This window comes from Phoxinus phoxinus (genome assembly GCF_949152265.1).
Source record: "Phoxinus phoxinus genome assembly, chromosome: 23".
NCBI classification, from domain to species: Eukaryota; Metazoa; Chordata; class Actinopteri; order Cypriniformes; family Leuciscidae; genus Phoxinus; species Phoxinus phoxinus.
In genome coordinates, this window is record NC_136898.1 from 1100001 (window position 1) to 1125247 (window position 25247).

The 25247-nt window shown below is 39.4% G+C and overlaps 1 protein-coding gene across 1 annotated transcript in view; it reads left to right on the top strand.

Annotated features, from left to right (window-relative positions):
• Positions 1–25247, top strand: part of unc5cb (unc-5 netrin receptor Cb) — a 185171-nt gene that overhangs the window by 1344 nt on the left and 158580 nt on the right. The gene's annotated exons all lie outside the window — the stretch shown is intronic.

A 25247-nucleotide genomic window follows, 5' to 3' on the forward strand; every position in this document is an offset into this window, starting at 1 on the left:
GACGTTTGTTGAGTGTGTCGTTGTTTATGCGCAGACACTGACCTTCCCGACACGCTTATCCTGCTTGTTAATGTCTTTAGTCCTGTTATGAATGCTGACATCTTTTTACAGGGCATTTGTGTTGTGCTTTCTGCTTTTAAAGGATTTTATCTCTATTTTCAAGCGGATCTCTTTTGCTGTAAATCAGTGATCACATGCTGTGTGTTTGGTATATATATATAAATAACAGAGTTTAAATATGCGTAGTTAAATGCATGCATATGGAGTAAATTTCAAGTTCCAGTTGATAATCTAAGAGGATTTACATCTTCCAAACGTAATGCAAATTTCATACATCTTAATATGATGGGATTTTGTTTGCATCTACATTTAAAAATATAAAGTATGTCCCCAACTAGGGTCCCCCTCCCCCAAGTGAATCTCTGCCATATGAATAATTAAACTTAAGATATTTTATATTATAGGTCATTTTATGCCACTAAAAATAAAATAAGTTAATTTGGTAATATTTTGAGGAAATTAGAGAAACTGCATTACTTGCATATCAAAATATCACTCATGGCCTCATTCTGTGAGAATGGTGCTGTTGGCATTTTGTTTATGAAGTGTTTGAATTGACAATTTACCCAAATTCCCTGTTTCTATTAAGAGTAAAATAAATATTTATTTTGATTATTTTGCGATTGACTATTTCTGCTGTATTTTCAGAGATGCATGCTTTGATTGCATTATAATGAACTAATTAAGTGCTTTTTCCTCCGGGCACAACATGGTGAGTTAAAAGTGGTTTCTCAACGGTGAAGACGCTTTCAAGTTTGTGTTTGTGGCATATCTCAGACACTCCAGTGCCGATGCCATTAGCCTTCTTAAACGTGTCCGTTCAGTGCTGGGAGTCCATTAAAGGGATTTCGCTGAATAATTGTTGAGTACAAGTAAACAGACAGCCATGTTTCTGACACGAAAGGATGGCACAAAGACCTGCATCTCCTCCGAGCGGTGTTTGACATTGACTTTAACCCTCCCTCAGCGGTTTACATGCAGTTATAGTGCTCAGATGGACTGGATTCAACTGATCTTGTCGTTTTTGACATCATTTATTCTGACTTTTTATTTGTTTAAACAACAATCAACAAACATATTCACACATCAACACAACCAACAACACAGCATACATACAGACATTGTGCTTTTACATTGTATAAAGAAAAAAAAAATAGAAAGAATAACATCAGTAAATCATATACTCTAAAAAATGCTGGGTTGTTTCAACCCAAATTTGGGCCAAATATGGAGAAACCTAGCCGTTGGGTTCAATTTTTAAATACAAATTTTAACATAATAGTTGGGTTTGTCCATATTTGACCCAAAATTGACACCAGCATCAGTTCGTCCTCTTACAGTTATCATTGTTTTTGAAGATAATTTATGAAAGGACGCCACATGACAGTGAACTTAGATCTGGAGCCCCTTAAATTAAGTCTTACGCTCTAAAAAATGCTGCAATTTTGGGTTAAATATGGACAAACCCAGCCGTTGGGTTACATTTTTAAATTACATTTTTAACCCAACGTTTGGGTTTGTCCATATTTAACCCAAAATTGGGTTGAAACAGCCCAGCATTTTTTTTCCAAACTTAGGAATTGTAAAATATCTCTGGCCCACTGTTTAAAAGAAGGGGGAAAGGACTGTTACCAATTAATTAAAATTAAGCGCCTTGCCAACAAAGAAGTAAAGGCTATACAGTCCAATTCATTTTTTGACAGTGTTTTTCAATGTTTTTTTCTCTCTCACACACAATGCCAAAGATGGCGCATTTATTCTGTTCTAAATTACTATTATTATGTGAAAAAGTGCTATTTGTGTTGCATGCTTCAGGCTCTCACTGCAGTTCCAAAAACGTCAGGAATCAGATTGTTAGAAACCCTATCCAGTCTAGCGAAACCTCCCTGGACAATTGTGCATAGTTAATGAGGAACAAGGAAAGGATGAGGAAAAACTATCCTGCTCCAGTGTCTGAAGGGCATCGCAGGATGACATAAGCCCGATTCCAGAAGCCCTCGGAGGCCAATGCCATCGACTCTAATGGGAACACGAACCAAGTCTCTTCGTGTCCATTAAGAAGTCGATATTTAGGGAGAACATTGTTTGCGACTAATTAATGGCCCATAGGTTTTTGGGATACTAATGAGCTACACGTTTCCGGTTCACATGGGGATCTTTTTAGTGCTCGGAGAACCGGCCAAAAGTATAGTTTCAGCGATTCTGCATGCATGAAAAAAAAATTCCCTCGCACTCCTTTTCTCTCCGTATCCACCTATTTTTCACTGTCGATGCACTTGTTTTAATTAAGTGTGTGAATTCCCACTCGTCCCAGTGTTCTCTTGGCCCTTTCGATGAGGAGAAGAGAGCGATAAAGAGCAAGTGCCTGAATCAAGTACAGTAAAATCACTGACATCTCCACCACAAGTGCCTGAATATGAATAAGAGAGCCTGTGAATGTCAAGAGGGAGCGAGGGGGATAAAACCGAGCTTCCCGACCCTGAGAACCCTTGACAATACTTAAAAGACAATCTTGTCATCCTCTTTAACGGAAAAAGGCCGTGTGGATTCGGAGGCTGAAGTAGATCGGCTGTCGTTTTGAATATGCAGACCCTTTGTTGATGAAAGCAGAAGATCCCAAACGTGCATAATCCATTCTTGTACATTTGTTTTCATGCACGCTTTTTCTCTGCAGAATCCGAGTATATCCATATGCAATGCTCGATCCTCTTTTTATGCGCACAAAGGCCTTGTTTGTTCTCTTATACACATAATTAGCGTTTATAAACGGTGCGTCAAAGCGTGAGCTCACTTTTTCCATGTCCGTCCTCTCACTCTGTGTGTTATGTGTCCTCTGAGCTTTGTTTATGAATGCCTAATGGTATTATTGGTATGAAAATATTTTCAATGCTCAAAAAGCATAAAAATTCAGTGTAAGTGAGAATGTTATTGCGATCATCATTACTCTAACCGCTTCCCTCATTGCCTAACGGTCGGGTCTCATGGGCGCTACTAAGGTTACAGTCATCATGGTTGTTCTCCAAATACGTTTGGAAACACAAAGAGAGCATTGTGCGCCGAGCGGCTACTATAGTATGACCTAGTGCCACCGTATATCGTAATTCCCTCAGGATGCAATGATGTAGAGCGTTTCAAAGAGCGTTTTTTTTTTAGCTTTAGTGGGAGAAAATGAGATCTAACACAGTCACGTGCTAGTGAAGGTAAGGTCGAGCCAAACGGTGCGTCATCAGAAACTTCAGCATTACATGCTGTTTGTTGGCCTTCCCCCGTGCTGAGGATATTTTTTCGTGATAATTGCTGTGAAAGTCGTGCTGAGGTTGCAGCTCTTTTCTCCTGACGTCACGTCGCGCTCTGGCTGTGTAAAAGATGTATTACAGTGTGCGTTCTGCATTGTCTACGGGCGAATCGCACCGTATCCAGCTGTGCAAGTAGGTGAGCGAGCAAAGTCACGGCAATGACAGACTCTATCCGCTGCAAAAAAAGAGGAAAAGCGAACGGGGAGTGGAGTGAGTGCAATTAATCACACACTGTCACCCTGTAAACTACAGGGGAAGCATCAAAGTGCAGCACTGGGTTCTATTATCAGTCCATTAGTGAGATACTTCAAGCATTGCACTGCAGAAGTGACCGACCTGTCTGTCAACAGATCTCTTTTATAAAATGACTCGGACGCACCGTCCACTTGTGCAAACCTTACGTATTCTTCAATATGGAGTGGTGTTACGCTTCTCTTTTAATGTAATGAGTCACGTTTTTGAAATCCAAACCCAAACGCTCAAAGCCTCTTTGTTTTCCACTTACAGAAAGGCTGCTGCTCGGAGAATCCTCAGTGTCCAATTATAGCTGAGGATCAGAGAAATGTAATTTACAGTCCCTGCTCCTCATGGAGAGGGTAATTGTGATCAGGAAATGGAGAGAGAGAGATGAGAGTTATTACCAGTCAAGGGGTTTCACTCAGGGCAGTTATGGAGAGGAGAGTGACGCCTCTTTTTACAGTTTTGAAGGATAGAGTTCGTCTTTTGGGAACGGACGACGCCCGGCCGTAAATGTGCACGACCACATACCGGCCCTGCTGGTGTTCGGCGCCACTGTCCGACCACGCAAACCGCTCAGACGTGACATTTTGAAGTGTGTAATTTTTCTGCAGCACCGAACTGTACTTTCGTTCGGCTTCGAAATTTAGAAATTGCTTCCCAAAATGAAGTTAAAAAGAAATGGCAAGGAAAGGCCCGTTCATACCAAGGACAATAAATATAAAGATCTTAGTTCTAAAGAAATTATCTTAATATATAAGATTAGCAGAGTCCACAGCACTATAACTAACGATAACGATGCAGAGAAACCAGATAGTTGGAATTAGGGCTGGGCGATATGGCCCAAAAAAAAGATCACAATTTTTTTTTTGTATCAGTCGATATCGATAATTATAACGATAAATGTCAAATCTTTATTTCTTTCAAGTTTAAAGGCAGATTTTTGCTCCTAAGTAAAAAATTGTTGAAACCAGAGCGTTAATTGTGGTTTTAAATGCTCTTTATTTTCAGAACACATCATGACAAACACTTGCCAAACAGGTGAACATTCACAGTCAGAACATTCAAACATTTGTCATTTTTCCTTAACAAAATAAATATCTTAATAGAAAAAAAAAATTCTTAGTTTCTGCATGTGCTAATTTTTATTTGGTAAAATGTAATATTCTGACTGTTTGAGTTTTATTCAAATGAACCATTGGTCATCCAGCATCATGCATTTAGATCATGATAACCACAGATAAAACTACAGCACCTCACTATCATGGCAAAATGTTACTTTATGGTTTCTATGGTATTTGTATGAAAAACAGTAGCCTAAATACATTATTAAATACTGTAATTATACTCCATTAGTGCAGTTAATATCACTAGGCTAACGTTACAGTAAATCCGTGGTAAATGATGGGACGGAAAAGCCTTCTGACTGTATCGCTGCGCAGTGTTTCTCCTGTTCGTCAGCGCTGTTCATCTGCCTTTAAACTGGTTTAAATCACTGAGACATTTGTGTTCTTCGCTGAATTCAAGCGCTTCTCACTTGATCTCGTGACCGAGACCGATCAGAGTAAATGCATCCGCTAGTGAGCTCGCGCTGCCGTTTCGTTTGGACTTTGAGCCGAGCGGATAAACGGCCCGTGTGGCGCGCGCGGTTCAAATGAGTTTCGTTCTGCTTTTGCTGCATAAACCGAACATTTATCGAACTCTTGATATTGTTTTATCGAGAAAAATTATATCGCGAACGCAACAGATGACAAAACAGCAGTGCGTGAATATAATAACCTGAGCGATATCGTCCACTGCCGTGGACCGTAATATAGTTATCGTAATAGTTATCTTTGTAGTTCTCGTTCTTGGTGTGAACAGGCCTTAACACTGTTGAAGTTGAAAGACTGAAATAATACAAAATCGGTAACGCTTTACAACAAGGTCCCTTTAGTTAACCAACATGAACTAACAATGAGCAGTCCATTTGTTAAAGTATTTATTAGGCTAATCATTGTTAATGTTAGTTGATTAAAATGCAGCTGTTTATTGTTAAATCATGTCAGCTCGGGTCCATTAAATAATATAAACATACATTGGAAGTAAATGTTGAAATCAAGATAAAGTAAGATGAATAAATTGCTTTAGAAGTATTTTTCATAGTTCCCAAATGGAGCCTTATTGTAAAATGTTACAGAAAAAGCAGTGTATTTGCAAAGTTTAATGCTTTGTGTTGTGGGTTTGTTCACGTCACTGTGGTAGTGATGCATAAAATAAGTAAAAAACAGATATGCATATTCTTAGTAGTATATTGGAAAAGTCATTATTTAGTTTGCTGCCTCTAGTGGTGCAGAAAATACACTCTTAACCTCTGACCTTCTTAAATGAAGCAGAATGTTGCATCATTTGTCTTGTAACACCTGAACAGTCCTGCAGTAAAAGCTTTGTCATATTGGATGGTTGTTCTTGTATTTTTTTTCTTGTCGTTGTGGCTTATAATAGCAGAACATCGTTTTTCGCTTATTGCATGCATGGGCCGCGGCTATAAAAAGCACACGGTCCCACCAGAAACACTTTGCTTTTAGCTCCGCTGTCGTGTGATGGCTCTCCCTGTAGGCAAAAAGTGGTGTCCAATCAAACAAGATGCTTGCTGGGATACTGTCACAGCGTGCACGAGCGAGTTTACAAGCAAGCTCTTATTTTCTCTTAGTATGGCAGAAAAAAAAATCACATTAAGCCTTATATGACTTCTTTTTTTTTCTAGACAAACTTTCTTGCATTATTTTCCTGTTAAAAAGCGCTATATAAATAAAGGTGACTTGACTAGAGGCGACACTGTGTTGAATCTGTATGTCAGACCAAGAAATGCATGCAATCCAATCCTATCCAAGTTCTGTAAATAGCCAGAAAGCCTCTAAGATTACATTTGTCAAATTATTAGTATTCTTAGCTAATGCACGACGCTTGTCCGCCGGCCAAATTGACCATCATGGGAAGGATTTTTGTTGTGCATACTGATGTAGAAGTCCTGTGTAATGAAAGGGCTGTTCACCGCTGTTCACCGTAGAGGGAGGCCGGGACAAGCAATCACTGCCCTGCTGGAATCATGGGAACATGAGACCCACGCGTTTCCATTTCCTATCTTCACTTTATCAGCCTCCTGGCTCTGTTATTCTTTAGCTCGGCAGACAGCAGATGAAAGCATAGCACAGATAAATGTTTGTGCTTTCCTGTTTTTATGGGGCTTAAACAAGAACATACATTTACTTGGTACTTTGAGGTTTTCCTTTGGATTCTGCTTTCCATTAAAGGCCCCATGCAGCCAGAGAGATGATAAGAGGTCAATGCAAGCCCTACTGTTGACTTGGCAGTAAAGTCGGAGCTTAAAGGGGGACTTGAGGGTCTGGTCCTTGATGGGTCATTAGAGAAACGCTGCCTCAGGCCAGGCTCCCCTTTTAAGCTTGATTTTACTTGAGTCGTGCTTTAAGTTTAATGCACAGACCTACAGTTGTTTTTTATGATCATGGACAGGTGTTTTGTGGGTAGTAGGGAAGCTCTTGGTTAGTCAATATTAAATGTTGTTCACAACCAGATGCTGTAAAAAAAAAAATTGTTACCTCAACTAAAAACTGAAAACTGTTGTTCACCTTAAAGGGATATTTCCCCCTAAAATAAAAATGTGTTACCCTATATAAATTCATATTGCATTTTTATTTATCTTGATTTCTCATGACATGCAAGAAAAAAAAACAATGACCAATGTTAAGATTTTCATTAAATAATACGTTACATTTATTTAAATCCTGGAATATACGGAATATACGTTGCATGGGATCATTCTATGATACTTTTGCATTTATTTTTTATAAACCTTGATACTGGTTGCTATATGGACGAGTGCGAGTGGGATGTTCAATTCAATGTGTTTAATTCAGCATAAATTAATCCAGCAAAATGTAAAGCAATGATCAAGTTACCATATAATTATTTCAAGCTTCAGTGCATGCGGGAACTGGCAAACTTTGTTCAGTTGGACAGGTATTGAGTTAAGTATCTAAGTAAGGTGAATAAAATCACTTTTGTTACCAACATAATTAGAGTATTCTTGTTCAGTGCAGACGAAATAATAAACCGACTCGTCTTACTAAATGTTCCTTTTTTTTTCAAGCTACTTAAAAAATATATATATTTCCCCCAGAGTTTTTTATCTGTTAAGAAAGTAAATGGGTAGACGTCAGACGAACCCCATGTGCTCTCCAGAGGGAATCCTGCAGGTTATCTTTCTTCATTTGGGGCTTTTAGACTGACCCTTGCGTCTGGATCAGCTCGCGTCAGACAGTGATGAAGCGTTCTCCGTCTGACAGATCCTCAACCCGGCCCAAACATGTTTTGTCAGAGAGAATAACTAAACCCAAGGCCCGGAGAGCACAAACCCTGTCAGATAAAGATGCATGAATACCACGCATTCATCTCTCCAGAATCAATCTTCTGGATAATTCCCCTCATATTTCTTCTTTTTAGTTATCTACAAAGCTGCCAAGCAGAGTTTTAAACTGTGCGGGCCATTACGGGAAAGCTTCAGTGAGTGTGTGTCACAATGTCAATGTTTAATGTTGTTTTTTCGGCCGGTTAAATGAGGTGCTAAATTAGAGCCACGTATTGTGTGATCCGTTCGAGGCTTGCGTTCTCGTTTTGGCATTTGAGTATCTAGTGCAGAACGAAGTAATGAGAGTCTATCTGGCTTGTACTAGTTTTATGATTCATAATCTTGCTTGTTGTGTTTTCTCATGTCGCAGCATTTCAGAGGCAAAAACTCCAGCTTTCATGTTCTGGTGTGGTTCTCTTCATTTTGGTGTGTGTTTGTCTCTGTTTTCCATGTATAAGCAGTTGCTCTGTGTTTGGACCATTAGTTTATCTGTGTGTGATATCACTCGGTAAACCCAAACTCAGCACTTTCATGTTCAGTCACATCTCCAGGCCGTCTCCCCAGGGTCCGCGAGCCGCGAGTGCTTAACTGGGCCATGCTCACTGGGGCTAATTTTGCAGGAGCCCGATTGAGAATCGTACAGTAGTAAGTCTCCTTAATGAAGGCTTTCTGCATGACCTGCCGCGTTCGTACCCGTGGGGAAAACCATATCATAACAATACCACCATCACCTACAAGAATGGAGGGCATTGAGATGAACTGCCAAAGACAAGGTGTCCAATGAGAGCGTTAAACATCGTTAATCACGGGGCTCTCAATGAGGACGCTTCACTACAGTGGGACAAGCCCAAACCCCAAAACTGCGTTTAATTCTTCGCTGCCGCATCATAAAAATCACCCGGGGACGGAAAAACACCGGAAAAACGTCAGGCCGGAATCCTCTGATTAAATCTGACCATTTAAAAAGCCCATTAAAACAGAAGTGCTGGAATCAGTGCTAAGTGAAAATTCCCTCTCCTGTGGGCACTTGGAAAATTCCATAATAAACTTCAACAATTCAGCGGCCCAAACGAGGCCCTCCAAACATAGACAGGGAAGGAGATAAATAATATATCCTCTTCTAAAGTGATAGGAACCGTAATGGAAGTGGTGAATGGCTGGATGAAGTGGTGAGTCAGCATTGCACTGGGATAAAGTGACTGTGTTTATTGACAACAGGAGCGAGTGAAAGCAGCCATTTCTGACTTTGTGCACAAAAGCTTGTGTGTGTTTTTAGTGTTCGTTAGGGATGGGCAGCATGACGGTGTGTTTACAGCCAACAGACTCGTATCCGCACAGCGTGGCGCATTCATATAGATTTAAATTAAAGTGCGGTCACAGGTTTAATATGTTGGCTATATTGGCTATTTTATTATGGTTTCAAATATGACTTAGACATTTTTATATAATTTTGGGTATTTTTTCTTCTATAGTCTTCTATAATATGAATCTGTTTTTGCCTTATTTTATATTTCATATATTTCATATTTAATAAAAAACCTTCTCAGAAAAAGTTACAAAAATCGCTTGGGCAGTATCCTATCCTTTAAAGGGTAAGGGTGTATAATATAATATGATAAAAATGTATATTATTTCACTGATTTTATGTCTGTAGGAATAATCTTTTGGTTTGTGGCCAGGGTTTTAAATGAAACTATAAAGTACTTTTTCTTTTAGTAAAACATTTTATTCACTGGAAATGTCAAGAAATATGAAACTAAAATAATAGCCATTTAATTTTTTATACTTTTTTTTTTTGTTATAACTTTTTTGGGCATTTAGTTTTTTAAAAAGTCTTCTATAATATGAATCTGTTTTTGCCTTATTTTATATTCCATATATTTAATATTTAATAAAAAACCTCAGTGTATAATATAATATGATCAAATGTATATACCAGGGTTTTAAATTAAATGATAAAGTACTTTTTCTTTATGTAAAATGTTTTGGTAACACTTTACAATAAGATTCATTAGTTAGTGAATTAATTAACACAAACTAACAATGAGCAATACATTAGTTACAGTATTTATTAACCTTTGTTAATGTTAGTTTATAATAATACAGCTGTTCATTGTTTGTTCATGTTAGTTCACAGTGCATTAACTAATGTTAACTCACAACCTTTGACCTTAATACGTATTAGTAAATGTTGAAATTAATAATAACTAAGATTAATAAATGCTGAAGAAGTATAGTTCATGTTAACTAAGGTATTTAAAAGTGTTACCAAATGTTTTATTGACTTTAATATCCAGAAAATATTTTCAGTGGAATTGCAGTGTCAGTAACTATACCATAATATACAGTTACCATGATCTAGAATGACTCACTCCGTGATTCGGGAATGAAACCGCCACCCCTGGTGTCGCTGCCACAGTTTGCTAATGTGTATGTGCCTGTGCATTCATTATTAACTTGTGACATTTTTAGCTCCTTCTGTCTGCAGGATGCAGTTGGCGGCTTCTCTCTGTCAGTCAGGGGTCATAAACTCAGTGCAATAATGAGTGCTGGCTGATTCTCCGTGCATTAAGCGTCTCTAACACACTCTCACGGAAACGCAGGGATTCACCCATGACACGGGAAATGTGTCGAAGCCTGGGCCGACCCTGCCAGTTTCTGGCTGGCGCTGGACCAGTGAGTTGTTTAAAGGGAACAGCGGTGCGCTCATTCACGAGTCTGAAGTGCCGAACGCACTGTTGCCGTTTCAGGGAGTTGTCAGATTTGACTTACAGCCCCTTGAATGCTTTCCTTCAGTAGCCGTTCACATAAATTCAACCCGCCGCACACTTTTTTGCCTCTCGCATTTGTGAGAAAACATGTCAGTAAATCTCGACATGGTTGTTCTTGCAATAAAACTGCAAAAGTTCTGCACTTTACTGGTTGCATTTTTGTGCTTTATCGTTGTTGTTGTGAGGGAAATGTTTTATTGTACCGCCGTGTTCCAGCGCTGAGGTTCTGCGCCAACAAAAGCAATGATTTGGGCCAGAAAGGAAAAAGGAGTAAACAGGAGGAAAGGAAGGACGAATGAGGGGAGTCTAGGATAGCATAACTCTCTGATTTCTTCCTAAACCCAACAAGGCATATTCGGATACATTAACCGCTGCTATTCTTGACTGGTTTTCTTGCTATTTGTATATGGAAATCAAAACCTCAAGTCTGCAAAACAATACACTGCTGAGCTCAAAAGCTGGCGTTTTCCCCTTGCACATATACATGTTTCCTTTTTCATCCCCTTCCTTGTCATGTGCAAATGATTTTGTGTGGAAATCTGATCTCTTTTGTGCTGCGTTTAGTGGGAACGCAAGAAATCACATGCCGTGTCTGGTTTCAGCCGATTTCTCATTCTGGCAGTTTGTTTCCACACTGGTTGAGTTTTAGCGACGTAGGCACATGAAATATAGGCATGAGTATTTACTCTTTTTAGCTCTGGACTTGCTTTTTTTTGTCTTTGTTTGTTTTCAGTTGTGCCTGACAGAACACATGATAGTATTTCTACAATCTCTGCTCAGACTCTCAAGAGTGTAAACAACTCGTAAAATAGAAATGAGTGACATTTGAGAGCCAGTCTTGGGCAGTCCGAGACGTTTATCTGAAAGGAGTCGATATCGCAGAGAGGGACCAAATAACGAGAGGCTTGACTGATGTATAAAAGTCAGAAAGACCAGCCTTTCTCAGAGAAGGACCTCCGTCATTTCTAGGGCTGTGACGGTGGGAGTTTTTTTACCACCGTGTTGGGGGGAGGGGGGATATATATAAAAAAATAATAATAAACAAGGATTAAACCTCCATTTTGTAACAGACGCATGTGTTTATTCGAGCACTTCCGTCAGTGAAACATACACCACAGCCTGTAAAACATTGAAATAAATATCAGTAAATATTGGTAACATAAATAATATAAGAAACGTACATATTATTTAACCCTTTAGAACCTGAAGCTAAAATAGGTGTTTTTCACATATTTAGATTTTTTGACTGTAAAATTCTAAAACAATCTTCATGTGCAAGGTGTCATCTTTTTCAGAAAAAGATTAGCTTTCAACAAATTACAGTTATTGACCATTATTGTGTGTGGTGAGTTTGTAAATAGAATTTAAATAGATAAAAACAAAAAAAAAGAGAATACATTTTCAGATTTTTTATTAGAAAAAAACTGAAAAATCTCGAACGAAAGAAACTAACACTTTAAAGTTGAAAAATGAACTATAATACAACTATACAAGTCTTTTTTGTGACATTGGGTTTCACAGTTTTCATTTAGGACACTTTTTTTTTCATACACGGACACATACAAATGCCATTCATATTAGGCAGGCATTCAAATTTTTACTGCGGTAAAGTAGAAGAAACGCTGTATGACGAATTAAAAGCGAAGCAAAGGAAGAAAAGTTTATAATCCTGTGAGAATGGGCGAGACGTGAGTGAAGATTTGGGAAAGAGACGAGATGTTTGTTTCGCTGATAATCGCGTGACCAGATCACAAAACATAATCCAAAGCCGACAAATCTTACATTTATCAGCTCACGTGACGTACTTCTCATTCGACGCACGAACCAAATGTTTCCATGGCTTCAATGTAACATTTAATTTCTATCCTATTATGTCTTTTGTAAACAAAGCTTTGTGCTTCACTCGTGTCATATAATATTCACGTAAAACAGCATTCACGTACAATTGTTTCTTTTTCTTTAGAAAAAAAAAAATATCTAGTTTACCGGCAAAGCCCTAGTCATTTCGTCTCAAGTGTTCCTGAGGCTGGCGGCTCTGTCCTTGAGTCTCTTTACCTTGCTTTCGTCTGTCCTCAGGTTCACGAGCGCTGTAGTGAAATGTGCCTTGACGCACTGCGAGTCTGTGACTGATAGTTTGTGATGGCCATTTTAAAAGTGTATCTCAGATCACTCACAGTCGCTCATTGTCCCGGTGGTCTCGGGGTTACAGAAAAGTCCCTTGTGTTGTGTAATCTGCAAATGATAAAAAGCATTTTCCCTCCAGCCGCAGTAACTTTATATCACTGAGCTGGCGTGGCGTCCCATGCCTGGATTTTTCCCCCATATTGTTGCGATTATGTGTGCGTGTGGGTTGGAGGTGAAAACAGTAGCCCCATTTTCTTTTCTATTTAGCCAGCTGAATGTGCTGTAAGAGCCGCTTGTGAGCGGGGGGGAAAACGCCGGTTCGAGTTTCTCACCAGATATGGAGGAGATGAAGCAGATAATGATTTGTTAACTAGGGTCTCGCATGGCCTTTCCCAGCCTCCCTGAAGGTGAACATTTCAAACGCTTCCATACATGGAGCAATCAATGTGCGTTTGGATCTGAAATGGTTTTTGATGCTCATAAAATAATTGTTTTTTAGGAAAGAACAAAGTCATCAAGGTTTTTAAGTGTGCTCAAAACAAAGAAATGTAGGCCATATGCAGATTTCGGCAGCATTGTTTCTTTGTACATTGCGGCGCTTTTTGATCATTTGTTCATTTTCATTCTCTCAGCCGGTCACAGAATCTAAAACCCACACGACTCTTCTGTGCAGCCGGTAATTTTCCCAAGCTTTATGTATTATGTACATAAGTATTATGGCACTTGTATGAGTGTTTGCAAGGCAGCACTGTATGGAAATTTCCTTTGACTTATTCTTATTAATTTTTTTGCAATAACCTCAGTCGAACTGCTGTTCTTCTAAATCTGACTCGCATTTTCCATTTAACTTACCATTCAAAATCAAAGTGATGATATAATATATATATATATATATATATATATATATATATATGAGCAGGAGATTATAAGCCTGGTGTGGTTTATAACTGAATGTCTGAGTTATACTTTTATAAAATATATATTTTACCCATCATTTATTGTTATACTTTTGCTGCCTTTAAGGCGAGACACTACAGGTGAATAGGGTACAATTTAAAAATAATAGATATCACCATGAAACTTCCTCAGTTGATTACTTACACAAGTTAAAAAAAAAAATGTATTACAAGTTTTTGAAATTTGTATGTTTAATTATGCAAATTAGGCATTATCTCATTAAATATGTGCAATTTTGCATATATTTTCGGTAGATAGATCTGAACATATGATAAAGCCAGGTGCAAAATTCTTTTTTCATTTTGATTACACACAAGATGAAAGAAGATGTTCAGAGGGATTTCAGGATATATGCTTTCATGACCTAGGAAATCTAAATATACTGTCCATAGCCTTAAAAAATCGATTTTCGCCATATTTTTTTTATTAAAATGTCACATAAATCAGGCCAGGAATGATTTATTAACAAATCCCTCTGAACATATCTTCAGAATACTGCTAAGTGTGTAACTGGAAAGTTTGGTGTACATCGGCTGAGATGTGTCACTGGAGAATGACAAAAAACTCATTTTGAGAAAAAGGCATTTAAAGATTTGTAATGTAAAAAATCAGACTTTTTTAGTGGAAACATCTATTTAGGGACACAATATCTCATCACATCATTAGCAACAACAATACAATCCACCTAAATCACATCAAAGGCCATAAATGCTGTGTTTATAAGTTGAGCAGAAAAACAGCCAAACACACACATCTGAATGTCAGAGCACGTCACGTGATGCATCTGAACCAATCACGGTGTCAGAAATTGACATCAGCCAATGAGATTTCGCTTTTAGGGTTAAATGCCCATTGCACTTTCATGATTGGTTACTGATTAAAAGGAAATGACCATATTTGGATCCGACAGCATTGTACAGGAGAGAGAGAGCTTTCCAGAAGTGTGTGAGATTAAAGGAAGCAGAGAGAGATCGCGGAGCAGCGCGTTGATTTAGAACGCCAACTTTTGTTGAATTTCGGAGAAATCTACAGACGCAAATAGACAAAGTTAGTAAAATAAAGACCTAAATGTGTATTTTGGACTTTTTTCACCACAAGTCTGAAAGAAGATGTTATTGAAGACAAATAGCCCAAAATCTCAAAATTGACCTGTGAAAAAAAAACTATGTTTTTGCCTGCCGTGTCTCGCCTTAAATACAAATATTATAGTGTTTTTGATTTTTATCACAATTTTTTATCAGAAAATCACAATTAGATTTCCCCCCACAAATCATGCAGCCCATATTTCTTGCATGCATTTTTCTACTGAATTTGCTTTCTGAACTGATTGGCTTTCTTACACACACATCCATATTGCACAGTACTATTAATCTCCTCAGGCAGCACATTTTTTATTTATTTTACCCGTAATGTAATATTATTCATTTGCTGCCCTGCAAGCACTTCTAGTTTGCGTATTGTCTTATTTCGCTGTAGAGAGCAATGTTGCACTTGCCCAGACTTTCCTGCCCCGATCAGAATACATTACGAAGAAGGTTTGGATGTTGCCTCGTACATCATTTTGATGATCATAACCCAAATGGTTTCGCCTACGGTCGTGAGTAGCCCTCGTCAACAACGGACAGTCTCTTTATTAATCGTATTCGGGCCTTGTATTGTCCTGTCGAGTCTTTTCCCCCTTCCCCTCACCTCTGAAGATAAATAACCATTCAGCAGAAGGTTTCAGATGGTAATTGACAGGCAGCACTAAACAAATTCACTTGCCCTCCGCCACCCCTCCCATCCTAAGCCCGTCTAATCTAACTAATGCCCCCGTTTTTGTGCTGGAAAGTGAATTAAAAACAGCCAACTCAATACCTGATCCATATCAGGGAGCTAGTTGCATGCACATTAGCCGTTCGTCTGCAGCCCCTGTAATTGCGTTACACCACTTGAAGGCTGTAACTATTAGGAACATACAATCTCCCTGCCGTTGTTAATCGCAGCCTCCGCAGGCCTGAAGGCTCCCGATACCCAGATTAAGGGCCGATCCGGATGGAGGGATGGGAGCGCGGGGCGAAAATCTCCCTCGAAAGCCACAGGCGGCCATGGAAAGCATCTTTGTGAGGAGGAGTTCAGTTGTTGGGTTGGTAGATCTTTCTGGGAAGCCGTCCACTAATCAGCATCTTTCTGCTCGCCACCATATTTCATCCCTATTGTGCTCCACGCCCAACAGCGCGGCCTGTTTTTCTCCGTCTTTCTCTTTCCTCCCTCCCCTCCGGTTTCTCCAGCCCTTCATGCCTCTGCTATCTGTCTTCATTCTTACAGCCAAGAATATGCCGAAGACCACACCAGGCTTATAATCTCCTGCTCTCATTTTTCACTGCTGCTTAGAGAAAGACTTTCTCTTTTTTCTTTCCCTGTAACTTTGAAAATAGCTGCGTGACGTCATTAGATCTCTCTTACTGTAAAGCAGCTTCTGTAAGCTTAAAGGTGATTTCTAGTGTCACCAAAATTACATTGCAAAAATAACGACTTAACACTTTTGCCTTTCATTAGTTGGACACTAAAATGATAGCTAACTACCAGTGGTTTATTTACAGCGACTCTCACATTTACATTCATGCATTCATTGAATCTTAAAGGGTTCCATCAGGCGTTTCATATATTGAACTTTTTCCCATCATGGGATTGGTTTATGCATTTTTTATTTTATTTTAATTGTATGAACTAAACATCTACTTTACTTACTTTATCACTAGAAAACATTTTTAATAACATTAAAGTATTATGGTAATCATTAGTGATGCTCCGATTGATCGGCCGCCGATCATGATCGGCCGATATTGGCAAAAAATAGCTTGATCGGCGAACCCCAAAAGCGCCGATCATGTGACATAAATTTTTCCACCTGCATGCGCGGCGCACGGGCACACAACAGCAGACCGGAGCTTGCCAGTGGCAACATGAGTTCTCCTTCTCCCGTCTGGAAGGTTTTCAAAGTGTCCGACAAAAAATAGCCATTTGCAATGTATGTCGTTCTGAAATCCCTCGAGGTGGAAGCCACCAACCGCATTTTTACACCACTAAAATGATTAGGCATCGAACGTCTTAAATTTCTTTAGTCTGGTCTAAAAAAGGTTTTACCCTTGTTAATTTCCAGAAACGCTGGTCGCAGAAGGTCATTACAAAGTAGCAAAAAAGTAGTCGTAGCCTACAAAGCGGCTTCTGACCTTTTTTGTCAACTTTATTTGCACTTGTCCATGTTAGTAGATAACAAGACACTTTTAAAATCTAGCCATATTTTTTATGTTATTATTTTAATGCTTATGTAAACAAAAAGTGCATATTGATGCTAATTTTATTTGTTTTTTGCTTGTTAATGCGTCGTGTAGGTCTTAAATTTCAATCTGTATGCTCTTAAAATGTCTTAAAACGGGCTTAAATTTGACTTACAAAAGTTCTTTCATGAATTTCTGTCTGATAAACAACCTACTGGTTTTGGGATGTTTTGCATAATTGGTTGTTTCAGAAAAAAATTGTTCTTGCCACCTCATAGTTAGTTTCATTTCTACAAATGGTACAAACTGCTAGATTATAGATAAAAGATTCCCATTCCTCTGCCATTCTGTGATCGGCAATCGGCAGATCATGATTTTGGTGATCGGGAATCGGTGATCGGCCCCAAAAATGCTGATCGGAGCATCTCTAGTAATCATTAAAAAAAGATTCTCGGTTTATAGAACCTTTTTGGCATAAAGAGTTATTTTAAAATTTAGTCAAGAACCCAAGATGTTCTATACTGAACATTTTAAATGCATTTATATGACACACTTACATTTATGCATTATAGCAGACACGTCTTACAAAAGAGGGACAAAAGCAATTCATCAAAGAGCCAACAATATTCAACAAAAGCTTTTATCCAAAAGCAATTCGTCAAAACAAGTATCAAGTATTTACATATGAAAAAAGGACACGTTAGCCTGTCGTGCATCTTACACATTGATGTTTTTCATGTTTCTCTTTGTTTTTGGTGGCTTTGGGCATGTAGACAGAGGAATGCGTTTAATAGGGTTGGTGTGTACATACAGAGGGGGGTTGCTGCTATATAATCACTAGATGGTTGCGTCTCACTTTACATGATGCTCGCCATGCATTCTATCGACAGATGAGAGATTCTCTGTGAGAAACGGCGTTGTGGCAAAGATCTGGTTACATGTTACAGGCCTTACAGTTTTACAGAGCTTGCCAAGATGGTTGGTAGTTTAGGGACGTGTCCAAGAACTACAGTAACAATCCCTGTTTTATTGTTAGTGTCATGCAGTTTATCTTATGGAAATGTGACACTCTTAACCTCTGCCACATTCCCTTTTTTGTAAGGCTAAAAAGTCTCAATTTCATGCCATTCACAACCTATTTTAATTCCTGTAATGGCGTTGTTAGCATCATGCCGTTTTTCTTTATCTTAGTTTATATTTGTTTTTAATTTTTAAAATGACAATTTGGTTGTAAAATATATCACAATTAAAATTATGCAAACATATGTTTACAGGGACTTTCAGGATACGTTCTTTTAGGCTTTATGATGTTAAAATCATACCCATTTTCCCCTGTATTGTGATGCGTTTATGAGATAAATAAGATATTTAACCACAAACACATGATGTTATCCATCAGGAAGTGATTGGATGGCATAAAGACATACAATAAGAGGATTTGGTGGTGTCAGAAGAATAGAAGCTGGTCTTAGAGGTGTTGCATGAAAGATTATAAAGGCACATTTTTCTCTTCAGAATAACATGCATTGATGAATCAATCACTACCAGGAATGTTCATTAAGGAATTATGTGGAGTGTGTTTTGAGTTGCTAGGTAATTCTGGAAGAGATGTATGGCTCGCTTTGTTGCCGTGTTGGCCGTCATCTGTTCCAGTCTCTTTAATGGAGACCCCTGAGTGAATCCAGAGAGCAGCTCTTTAAAATTTTATAACTCTTAACAGGCTGATTTATAATGATGGGCTGAAGCGTAGTTCTGCCGCAGCAGAGATTTCTTTGTCAATACGAAGTGCAAAGACAGAGATGTCCGAGAACAAAAGAACGCCGGCGTGTTTCGCCACTGACAAAGTAAACCAAACAAGAGTCCCATGTGACCTCCGTCTCTCGAACCTCTGACCTCTACAAAGTCACTTAAATCATTATCTCCCCAGCCTCTTTCTTCACAGGTCCCGGAGCTCTACCTGCCAGCTGACGTCCAATGATCAATTACAACGGACAGGGGTATCCGTGTCTGGGAAGCTCCCTGGAGGCGGATTTGTCAGGGATGGGGGGGTCATCAGATATGCCTGCGCTGAAGCATTGGGGTGGTCGGGCATCTCGCGCACAGACAGAAGGTCGTTTTGTCATTGTCCTTGTCTACTTCGCATTACTCACCGGTGGGGCGGGTTAATGATAAACCGATCTGGCCTGAAGAAGCAGTGAGTGAGAGCCGTGCCAACGACCAGAGACAGCCGAGGGTGTCTAGTTCGGTGATTCAGCCAGGCTCTGACAGATAATCCCTTAGTGGTAGAAACTGGGAGTATCCGTGGGAGAGATCCGCTCTGAACGACATTAATCCTGCTGTTTATTCTGTCGGTGGCCGTGTCCTCTCTGTCAGGTGCGCCGGCCAGCGTCCAGGACCCCGTTCGGCGCCCGTCACCTTCAAAGCCTTGTTTGTTTTTGCTGGAGCGTCTGAGTGATGTTAGTCTCCTGTAATCCTATTCAAAAGTCCCTTCCTTAGCCGCCTCCGTTTCCCAGGATCAGGAATCTTGGAGCAGGGTTACGTCGTGGACGCCTAATTAAGCCCATTAACAGCAGCGTTAAATCTGACTCGTCATAAGCAGGCCAAACTTTATCTTACCCTGTTTGTTTATATAAATTCAACGCTTTATTCATTAAATATTTTGGCTAATTTAGGATTTCAGGGCAAGTTAAGAGTGCTTAATGTGTTAATGCCCTGCAGATTTCCTTCAAGAATTAGCACAGAAAAGTCCTTCTGCTCATAAGTCATGAGTTTGCTTTTAAAAACACTGATCTCAGAAAATTGGAGCAAATGAGAAAATGGCAGATGCAGTCTTTCTAGTTCTCTCGCTGAAATGTTTAGTTGTTTGTTTAATGTCTTGTATGGGATGTTGTAGCATTCGAACATAAAAGACAGCAGTGGTGTTTGATCAGAAAATACTTTTGATTCGATTAGATAATTCTCCATGCTTTAGGATTCCCAAACTTTATTTCAGCCAAAGCCCTTCAAGTCAATATTTCAATAATTTAACAACATATTTGCATGTTACGGTTTCTCTGATGTTGGTTAATGGCCAAATGATGTGCTGGTAAACAAACAAAATCGCTTTTTAGCAAGCGTCTGATTTTTTTATGTTTAGTTTAGTTCCTTTATTGTCCACAAGTGGAAATGTCTCTTTGGCTTCACTATACACCACAAACAAGGACACCAATACAACATAAACATTTACATAAAAAATATAAAACAATAATGTACATATACATCCCTACTCATATGTATATCTTCTCAACATCTAAAATTCTGATGGCAGCACTTGACCACAAAACCAAGTCACAAGTCACACGGGTATATTTGTGGCAATAGCCAACAATACATTGTATGGGTCAAAATTATAGATTTTTCTATAATTAATTTACTTAAATCATTAGGATATTTTACTTAAATCATTAAGATATTAAGTAAAGATTGTTTCATGAAGTTATTTTATAAATTTCCTACCGTATATATAAAACTTGTATTTTTGTGAGTGAATGCAGCACAATCATGAACATAAATGCACAACTATAAAGGAGATTTTCTCAATGTTTCGATTATTTTTTTTTTTGCTCCCTCAGATTCCAGATTTTCAATAGTTGTATCTCGACCAAATATTGCCCTATCCTAACATCAATGGAAAGATTATTTATTCAGCTTTCAAATGATGTATACATCTCAATTTCAGAAAATGTATCCTTGCGACTGGTTTTGTGGTCCAGGGTCACATTTTTATCTTTACAATTTTTAATCAAAATGTGTCAATTCATCTCGTAATTGTTTGTTTTGGATCAAGAACTGTCACAAGAGCGGTCCACTACTGCGGTCTATTATCACAAGATAACAACGTGTATGTATACTTTCCTACTTAAAACACCCACCTCAGGTCACACACAGCAGGTCCTGTAGTCGTAGAGTCAGGATATCCTGCCAGAACCCATGGGCCGCCCTGTCTAGCATTGATTTACTGATGAGTGACTCTTGGGTAAACAGTTTCATTTCCCTGTCCTAAGCTCTCTCATCTCTTCTAATGTGATGCAGGTGAGTGCCAGAGAGGAAAACTCCTCCGGCGTGATCTAACCCAGTCTCCAGTCCTGTAATTACATCCCCAAATACACCCTGGGCCCGCTCACAGTGGGGCGACGGCGAGTTTAATCATCTGTCCTTTGATTGTGCCATCTAAAGAACATGCGTTTGATGCAGAACATGCAATGCTTTTTGTTCTTGTAGCCCGCTGTCATATCTTATTCCAGACATCTGTTCAGTCGTGACCCCGCCGTCTACTTGCACTCTTATGTTTTTGAGCGAGGCATGTGAGGGGGGGTTGTTTTTCAATATTGCAAGAGTTTATTTTACAAAATTATCTTTAAATACGACCATTTTATTTGGGTTTGTAGCTTTAAGGCCAACATCTATATGTTAGTGTACTCCTAAAAGCTGATTTAGCTTTTTTGTTCCAGGAAAATGGGGCAGAAACATCTATGACTCACAGGGGATTAACGGTATGCAAAAATCCTTACACACGTACCTAGGTTTGGAAGTCTGTGAAGTTTAACGGACACTCACTTGCTGTCAGGACGAGCCCTTTATGCAAAAGGGAAATACTAAATGCATCAAATGCAATAAACAGCACATGCATCTGACAGGACATCTGTGTGAGTTAGTTTGAAGCCTATGAAGTTGTTAAAACAACGCTGCATTTATTGATTATAAATGCGTTCCGAAGCAAAAGACCTGTACTTTTACACTAATGACTCGTCTTGTTCACAGTGGCAAATGCAGATTTCTGTCTCTAGAATAAGCACTTATAGGACTATCTCCGCCTGCATAGGACTAGCTATTGCTTGTGTCCCGCTCTAACTTCCTGTTTTAACAGGAAATAGGTCATCACAGGAAAGAAAATTGAAAGGGAATCACTGCAGAGTCAATTTGCCAGAGAACAACGTTGTTCTCCACAGCGGCTGCTTTTGTCTCTGATAACATAATTGGGACTCAGGTACGACCCGCCCAAAACACAAATTGCTTTTCACAGTACGAGGTACAGCGCGTCTGCAAATGTGCCACGTCGAGAGGAAAAAATAAGAATGTGTAATGTTTTCACATAGTTTCTGGTGCTCCACGGATGTAACTGTTGCCCCCAGAATGAAATAAGAGTATAAACAGTCTGCTTCCCAGCATAGACACACATGCATCTTTTAATGACATTCAGCTTTTTCCCTGCACTTTGTTTTTGTTGTTTTGTATCATTAGTCTGGTTTCCATTACATATGGCGCTGCCCACAGTCCACTCCGGGGAGATTCGCATGCTATATGCAACCACAGAAGACGGCCTGTTTGCCAGCTTCAGCTTAGGATGCTCATGATGTAATTTCCTGATCATCTGACTCCTTTTTAGGGCTGCACGATTAATCGAAATTAAACCGCACGCGATTTGGCAAAGGCTGCGTTATTTTATACGCAGCTTGTCAGTGAAGTACGGCTCTGTGATCGGTAGTAAATGCTGCTCCATCTGAACTCCAGAGGGCGTCACACACACACACACACACACACACACACACACACACACACACACACACACACACACACACACACACACACACACACACACACACACACACACACACACGCCAAATATGCCCCGCAGAAGTATTCATTCCAGGAAATCCCTATCGGCATCATACTATCGCTGTAGCTGAATAAACAGAAGATTTAAATGCTTTGATTGATTTATTAAATGTTGATGATTATCTTTTGTTTTGTTCATAAATGCTTCTCATGTTTGGAAAGATGTTTGACGCGTGTTGTTTTTTCAAATGCACGTTATAAGCGACTCAAACTCGCAGTGCTTTCAGATGCAGCAGCGTTTACAGAGCCGATCATCACTGACAAGCTGCGCATAAAAATAATCGCAGCCTTTGCGATTTCATAATAATCCAAATCGGGTTAATCGCGATTAATCGTGCAGCCCTACTCCTATGGTGTGTTGTGTTTGTGCCACAATAGAAGAAAAAAGTCCCGATAAGGATAATCTCCCGGACTCTTCTTTGCCGAGTAAACATGGCAAACAAGAACGCCGTTGACTGGGTTCGAGCTGCGTGACGCCCTTCCTCCCCTTTGGCCCATTACCTCTCATCATGTTTATTCTGCTACTCCAAATATTGTTTCATCACTTTGAAGAAAAACAGCAAATAGCCACAAGGGCGTCTTTAAGGCCGGTGTTTAACGTAGTACGCCGTCCAGCCCAGCGGGGTTTGAGGTGCGCTGAACACGACTGAATCAGACCTTTGATGCTGACTGGCCCTGACACAAACAATGCGGCCTTTCACAGCCCTCACCCTGTTGTAATTAACTTGCTGAAAACCTTTTCCACCACTTGTTTTTTTAGGCCGTTTTCCACCGCTGCTCGAAAGGGCCCAGAGGGATGCAGAGTGGATCACGAGCAGGAGGGGGAAAGAGACAGACAGTTCCAGTGAACTTTTCTTATCTTTTGCCCTTTAAAATGACCACAGAAAAAGACATTTGACACAGCAGCACAAAGCAGTGACTCTTTCCCAGTGTGATGATGTTAACCCTCTTGATTCTTTCAGTAAGACTGTTTGTGGGTGAAACGTCACCAAAACAGACAAAGAAGAAAAGGGGAAATAAAAAGAGGCAAGTTTGTGTCTCTTGAAACTCCCTATGTCATAAAATAATTGTGGGAAGACTCACAGTGTATTTTTAAACTGCTTCCTGGAAGCAACTGGGAGACAAATGGTGCAACGCTCCAGAGTGCTCTCATAAAAGCACAACAGGACTGGGACAGAACCCCTGCCGTCCTCAGAAACGCACAGCAGACACGCTCTGTTCCAAGACCAAGTGAGCTACCTACTCAGACAGCATTTTAAGGTATCATGCTTTTTAGGTATCATTTTTTTAAAAGCTATGCAGATTAATTATAATGCCTTTTAAGCTATATTCTTTTCCAGAGACTCTTAGTCAGCAGTGGCACAATGTAAAGCTCAGTGAAAAAAGGACAGTTTTCAAAATCGTATACAACTCAGTCTAATTAAAAGGACTTTCCCCCTCCATAATAATGTTTGTTTGCAACATGCCCGAATCAATTGTGAGTCCTGTACGCTTTCTGTGAGGAGTAGGATTTGTGTGCCGAAATTCAATTCACATTTTTTTTGTTATAGCGCTTTTCACAATACACATCGTTTCTAAAGCAGCTTTACAGAAAGTCCACATTACAATTAAGAGTGACCTGTTATGTCTAAGTTATGCATTTCATAAATGTACATATACAAAATCACAGTTAGCGAAACATTTATTAATTTAAACAATGTAGTAATCAGTCAAATCAGTAATCTGTGCACAATTCAGCACATAGAACAACATTCACAGTACAGTTAACGTTCACACGCGTGGGTCCAGACACCTACCTGTTTCTTTTCTCTTGTAGTTGTGAAGTTTCTTTGCAATTTGGATGCTGCCTTAGTTAGAAGGCAACTGGCTATGTAGGCATTAGACACAAGGGTTTAGAACAGAGCACTTCAATATCTTGAGTAATGTCTTGAGTCCTCATCCGCTTGATAAATGCTGCCCTGTGTGGGCCTCTTTTTCCAATTCGAACAAGATCAGGTTCATTAAAGTTATTTAAACTCTGCCATGCATGTCCCCAGACCACAGAATAAGCATTATCGATGTGGTTTCTGTGAATGCTGTGTCTGTGTGTGAGTGTGTTCATCAATTTGTGTTTCTATACCTCATCCTGACCCTTTACTTTTTTCTGAAACACACTCCAGTGGTCTGTCAGCTGTAATTAGCACCAAGCATTTACCTATTTGCTCTCGTTGTGCAGGCTGTTAGCGCAGTTACGTTTACTCTGTCTGACACTGTTTAACTCCATTGCCTGTTTGATTTAATGTGCGGTGCTTGTATCAGGCCATCATCTTCGGGGCGACATCATTAGGGTGGACCGTGACTCGACGTCTGGACCCATGAGGTTGGATGGTAACTCTATTGTGAATGTTGGGCCTTGCACAAAGTGCAAGATGTTGCATGAGCTAAAGCCAAGTTAATGTGTTTTGACACATATTACAGGCTTAATTGGGAATTTCATTTT